The sequence below is a fragment of the Bison bison genome, unplaced genomic scaffold, assembly GCF_000754665.1.
Source record: "Bison bison bison isolate TAMUID 2011002044 unplaced genomic scaffold, Bison_UMD1.0 scf7180017864485, whole genome shotgun sequence".
Taxonomy (NCBI): domain Eukaryota; kingdom Metazoa; phylum Chordata; class Mammalia; order Artiodactyla; family Bovidae; genus Bison; species Bison bison.
The window spans coordinates 6,017,249-6,024,111 of record NW_011495045.1 but is presented as its reverse complement, the minus strand read 5'-3'; the positions used below and the strand labels follow the sequence as shown (position 1 = coordinate 6,024,111).

General features: G+C 48.4%; 1 pseudogene; it reads right to left on the bottom strand.

Annotated features, from left to right (window-relative positions):
• Positions 1 to 3,010: 3,010 nt before the first annotated feature.
• Positions 3,011 to 6,863, bottom strand: part of LOC105005083 — a 30,909-nt pseudogene continuing 27,056 nt past the window's right edge.

Genomic DNA, 6,863 nt, shown 5'->3' with positions numbered 1-6,863 from the left:
TTAAATGAGCAGGGTGACAATATACAGCCTTGACGTACTCCTTTCACAATTTGGAACCAGTCTGTTTTTCCATGTCCAGTTCCAACTGTTGCTTCCTGACCTGCATGTACGTTTCTCAAGAGGCAGCTTAGGTAGTCTGGTACTCCCATCTCTTTCAGAATTTTCCACAGTTTACTGTGATCCACACAGTCAAAGGCTTTGGCATTGTCAATAAAGCAGAAATAGATGTTTTTCTGGAACTCTCTTGCTTTTTCCATGATCCAGCAGATGTTGGCAATTTGATCTCTGGTTCCTCTGGGAAATGCAAATTAACACCATAATAAGCTAACACTACACACTCCCCAAAATGGCTAAAACTAAAACGACTGACAACACCAAACGTTCGTGAGGACGTGAAGCATCTGGAACTCTCCCCAGAACCATTTCTTCCCTTGTGTCAGATTTCTCCTCCATTTCTCACAGCAAATTCTTCTTTTTCTTCCTTTCTTTTCCTCCTACTTCTTCTTCTACTCAGGTTCATCATTTATGCCTGAAAGCTAATTGTGGGCACAGCTGCGTGGTTCACCCTGTGAGTCCTGGATGCAAACACCTGCGTGGAGAGCAGTTGCCCAGCTCATCCCAACTACGCCCATGCAGGCTCCAACATGCACTGGGTCTCTGAATGTGTCCTTCCTGAGGACTGGTACCCACAGACCCAACACTGCTGCCCTCGTTTCCTCACCTGGCTACCTGACAACCCCTCTTCACCCTTCAGTACCAGCTCATATGTCACCTCCTCCAGGGAGCCTTCTTCCACCCATTGAACCCAGGCAAGTTTAAGTGACTCACCTCCAAACTCCCCAGAATCCTGTGCTTGCCTTCCCCACACACCTAGCATGCATGCGTGCTAAGTCACTTAAGTCATGTCTGATTCTTTGCAACCCCATGGACTGTAGCCTGCCAGGCTCCTCTGTCCGTGGGATTCTCCAGGCAAGAATACTGGAGTGGGTTGCCATGCCCTCCTCCAAATAATTTTCCCAGCCCAGGGATCCAACCTGTGTCTCTTTTGTTTCCTGCACTGGCAGGCAGGTTCTATACCACTAGTGCCACCTGGGCACCCACCCCTAAAAATGTCTTTCTGTGATAGTGAATGAAAGGCTCTCTGGGACCCAACTCTTCACTAACACAGTTAGCATCCAGTGTGCTCCTCCTGGTCCTGGTGCCGACCAGAGCTAGAAGAGGTTATGTTCTTTGGAGGGAAGAATCATTTCTTGTTCAGACACCAAATTGAGAAGTGACAACACCTGAATGAAATTGTGGTTGCCTTTGAGTGGACCTGATGCCCAGGCTGAGAACCATGGCCTCCAACTAAGGTTCCTGAGACTAGATTTAAGGAGCTCTGACCTCCAATGCCCTCCATCAGCAGAGTACAGATCAGTCACTCAGCATAGATAACCGGGATGTGGCCACTGCAGTTGGCCCTGGGCACCGTCCCCCTATCCCCAAGTTCAGGAAAGGTGCTTAGCACCGAAGGGCAGAGACCTACCTGGAGCTGATGGCTCATCGGTGGACAGGCAGCATTTATTCAAAGTCCTCTACCTTTTTGACTTTCAACATATGCCCCGCCCTTGTCACCTCCTCTCTTTCTCTTACTGACATTTGCTTCATTAAGTACGTTGCATTTGCTTATGGTTATACGTCTTTGACTGTGTGTAATTGATTTATTTCCTCCTGATCTGTATTGCTTCTAAAGCCAGCTTCTGCCACTGCAGCCTGGTTCCTGGCCCCCGGGAGCTGATGGAAGCAGCAGGGACAGGGCCGAGCTCTCACTGGTGGGCCTCTGGGGATACGGGTGTGGTGGACAGACAGTGATGCACATTCAGAGGGTGCAGGTGGCCAGCGTCACTCTTGCAATGAAATCATGTTTCTCGCATTTTATATTTTACAGAATAGGACACAGAACATAATAATAGTTTTTGTTCATTCTAAGTAAACATCTGACAATGTCCAATTCAATGGGTTCTGCCCCCCAAACACAACAATGCTTTCTTAAATAAAAAAATGGCAGAAAAGATGTGCATTCAAAGGTAGTAGGGACAGATTTTAATCCACAGTCCTGCACGTGCAAGAAAGAACCAACATCCTTTAGACTTCTCTCCCAACCCTTCTTTCCCTGGCACATTCCCTGGCAAGTCTCCAGATATGCAAAGCTCTGGTCCTCACATGTGTCCTCTGGCTGCTTCCACACCCTAGCATCGCATTCCTTCCCTTCTCTCCAGCCTAGGGTCCTTATGGTGCCCACCTAACTGCATCATGTGTCTGTTCCAGGGCATAAGAGAAGCAGCCCCCTTCTCTGGTGACTGGATTTTAGGATACCTGGCTTTGGCAACCTCTTGGGACAGACCTAAGGATTTGCTTTGCCTCTCCCTCCACGATGGGGCCGTGGAGAACCTTCCCTGGGGCCCACTGCCCAGACAGGACAGGCAGGTTTCTCCTGCCTTATGCATGACAGCTGAGGGACTCTGGGCAAGGTGTATTCTGCTCTTGGATTCTCCCAAACATGGCTTTCTGTCAGTCTCACTGTCTGCACAGATGGGTCCTGGCAGCAGGGTCAGGGCCTCTTTCAGAACCTAGATGTAGCCATGTTCCCTTCTGATTCTCCACAACCTCACCTTCAGATTAGCTTTCTGATCTGACAGGAGCAACGCTTGCTCTAGACTAATTCGTCCGGTACCATTCCAAGCCTACTGGCTTATGAACAGGTCCAGGGGCTTCCCTGGTGGCTCAGAGGTTGAAGTGTCTGCCTGCAATGTGGGAGACCCGGGTTCGACCCCTGGGTTGGAAAGATCCCCTGGAGAAGGAAATGGCAACCCACTCCAGTATTCTTGCCTGGAGAATCCCATGGACTGAGGAGTCTGGTAGGCTACAGTCCACAGGGTCATAAAAGTCGGACACAACTGAGCGACTTAACTACAGACTTTTTTTTTTTTTTTTAATGACAAGTTATTTAATTAGGTTCTTTGCAAGAAGTTCAGAATACTACTTTGTGAGGATAAATTCCATTTGTGAGAGCAAACACAGAGGGGAGGTAGCCCTGGAGCTGAGGGACAGCTTTGATTCTTCGCAGAATTTGTGAGTCCACAGCTTTCTGATCAACCTTGCGCTGCTCTGTGATCTCGTCTTTCTCTCTCTCTGTGTCGAAGATCTCGCCCTCCTGGTGTCTGGGTTTACGCAGCTTCTTCTTCTTGAAGTAGGCGTCAGTGAGATGTTCTGGGATTTTCACACCACCGATATCGATTTTTGTGGAGGTGGCAATGACAAATTTCTGGTGTGTTCTACGCAGAGGAACTCGATTGAGGGACAGAGGCCCGTCACAGGCAGCAAGCCACGGCCCAGCTGCTTCAGGAAAACGACCCTCTTGCCTCTGTGGCGCCCAGTGAGGATGATCAGAATGGTCTCAGGAGTGAAGCTGGCACGCAGCTTCCTCACACGCTTACTGAAGGGTTTTTTGCCATGACTCAACAGTTTCCGAGGCACGTCTTCAGTAGGGTAACACCTAGGCATTTTGCGAAGTTTGACCACTCAGGTACCACCATTCTTGTCTCCACCAACTGGTTTTGTGACAGTAGCAAGAACACGAACCTTCTTTTTCCTTTCGACCTTGGATTTAGCTGCTGAATACTTTCTCTTGTACAAGGCCTTTCTGGAGTACATGGCTGATGGGGAACATCTGCCAATTCCTCTGACCAGGACAGGATTTCGGCTGCAGTGGGGCTTCCCCTTCTTAACTTTCTTCACCTTTTCCACCTTTTTAGCCTTGTTGCCAGCATCAGCCTTCTTGGCTTCAGGTTTCTTCTCCTTAGTATCTGGCTTCTCAGCCTTTTCACCCGCCACCTTGCAAGATGGGAAAAGCAACTACAGACTTTTAAAAGTCAAAAGTCAACAGCCTAAGTGTTCATCAACAGATGAATGGGTAAAGAAGATACGCAATGGAATACTAGCCAGCCGTAAAAAAGAATGAAATAATGCCATTTGTAGCAATATCAGTGGACCTGGAGATTATCATACTAAGTGAAATAAGAGAACAAAAGAGACAAATACCATACATCACTCAGACCATATGGAATCTAAGATGTGACACAAATGAATTTATCCAGGACACAGAAACAGACTCACAGACAGAGAGAACAGGCTTGTGGTTGTCAAGGGGTGGAAGGATGGGCTGGGAGTTTGCAATCAGCAGATGGAAGCTATTATATAGAGAATACTAAACAGCAAGGTCCTGCCGCATTGCACGGCGAACTGTATTCAGTATCCTGTGATAAACCATAATGGAAAAGAACGTGAAAAAGAATCTATATGTATAACTGAATCACTTCGTGCCATTAATACGACAGAAATTAACATGATATTTGTAAATCAACTACACTTCAACAAAATAAAAAAATTTTTTAGTAAAAGTCAAAAGCCAAAAATTTGATCCATTCCTTAAGGCGATGAAAACTCACCCATTTGAACCAGGGAAGGTAACGGGTAACAGAAATTGTTGATGAAAGAAGCAATGGTTGGCGTTCCAAATAGTATCCTGTGTGCGCACACACACACACACATATAATACAGTTTACATGAGCCCCATTGTAAACATGAAGCGGGGAGGTGTTTTTTATAGCCTAATACGGCCCCAGTACAGCCCACCTCTAAGTGCAGAGACAAAGGCTGCTGAGAGCGAGTTGAGCCTCCCAAGCAGTGAAATCTCCAGTCAGTGCTCAGCCAACATGGAGCCAGCAGGCCCTGGTTGCTGGGGGTTCACACAGAATCCTGCCCACACATCCCTGCCCACAAGGAGTCTTCAGTCTGGAAGGAGACAAACAACACCCTATAAAGTACCCACAGGAGATGGTCATCTGTGACATTATAAAGCACTGTTGCCAAAATTGCTACAGGTGGGAAAGAAACCCTCACAAGGGTACACACACCCTTGAAAGCACTGCAGTTCATGGAGGTGAGGGAGTGCGAGTCCCAGCAGCAAGCATCTTGCTGGATCCACTCTAAAAGCCTGACCCCGTGCAAGTCATCTGCAGAGACTAAGACATTCCCAAGCAGTGAGCAGCCTCCTGGCCCAGCAGCTCAGAGGAGGCTATGAGGTAGCCCAGGGCTGGGTCCACCCTGCCCCAGGGTCCAGGCGGGGACAATTTGGCAGACCTGAGGAAGCTGAGTTCCAGACATTCTTGGAGGGGGCCTGGCCTGGGCTCTGGAACCACGGTATCTACGTTGCATCTACGCAGCCCCCCAGGTATGTCTCCCTTTGACCCCTCCACCTGGTGCCCATAGCCTGCCCTCCTCCAGGGTCCCCACGTTTCACCTGCACTGTCCTCTGGCTTGGCCTTTCTGCCCTCCAAGCTGCCCTCTCCACTGCCCAGGGAGATTGTTTCTGAATTATTCATAAGATCGTGCCATTCTCCTGTCCTTTACTGCCTCCCCAGAGACTGCAGAATAAATTGCAAATCCCTTAGATTAATACACACCTCCCCAGAGGCTCAGCCGCCACCTGCCTCCACACCTTCTTTTCCTGCATGCCCAGCCCTTTCCACCAACTCTCACCTCCAGAGCTCGGCCCCAGCTGTCCTTTCTAACCAGCAATCCTTTCTTTGCCTCACTGGTTCCAGCTCATCGTTCTAGAGCCAATTCAAGACTCCTGCCTCTCAGGACACCTCCCCAGGTCTGCCAGCTGGGCCAGTATCTGCTATTCTGATGCTCCATAGCTCTTCTTCCACGCTGTAGTCGGCCCCTCTGAGGAGGAGGCCTCCGTCTTATTCATCACCGTGTCCAACAGCTCTGGTGTACTCAGTGCTTGGGAGAAGCAGAGGAGAGTGGGAGGCAGAAGACAGGGTGTGATATTACCCAGACTCTTCTATCAAGACGGCACTGTCCCCTGGGGCGAGCACGCTTGACTGCATCAGTGCGCCCACCAGGCAACCACACTGCCCCTGCGCCCAGTGAGACTCCATCCCAGCCCCGCCACTCCCTCTCCATGACCCTCCCCTGGAGGTCGTGGGCCCTAATACGTTCCATCCTAACAACTTTTTTCCGAAGTTTTTATTTTGCCATCATTTTTTCTTTACTTTTATTTTTTTTCCTTAATTAAAAAAATTTTTTTTATCAGAGTATACTTTTGCTTTACAGTATGTGTTAGTTTCAGGTTTATACAGCAGAGTGAATCAGTAATATGCATACATGTATATATACACACACACGTATACATATATATATATGTCAGCTGTGTTTGAGATTTGTTTTCCATATAGGTCACTACCCTTTTTCAAAAAAACATTTCTTAAATTTACCTATTTATTTTTGGCTGTGCTGGGTCTTCGTTGCTGCGTGTTCTTTTCTCTAGTTGTGGTGAAGGGGGATTACTCTCTAGCTGTGGTCCTCGGGCTTCTCTTGTTGCGGAGCAGGAGATCCAGGATGTGCAGGCTTCAGAAGTTGCAGCACGTGGGCTCAGGACTTGCAGCCCCCAGTCCCTAGAGCACAGGCTCGGTAGTTGTGGCGCACGGGCTTTGTTGCCCTCAGGCATGTGGGATCTTCCCAGACCAGGGATTAAACCCCTGTTTTCCTCCATTGACAAGCAGATTCTTCACCACTGAACCATCAGGGAAGCCCCTAGGCCGTTACTCTTTAATTTTAATTTTGAAATAAGAACAACTTCACAGAAAGTGACAAAGTAGCTGAGATCCCATGTACCCTTCACCCCATTTCCCCCCAGTGATATCTAACTGTGATCCACTATAAAACCAGGAATGTGCCTTTGGTCCAATATATGTGTATCAGTTCAGTTCAGTTGAGTCGCTCAGTTGTGTCCAACTCTTTGCGACCCCGTGGAC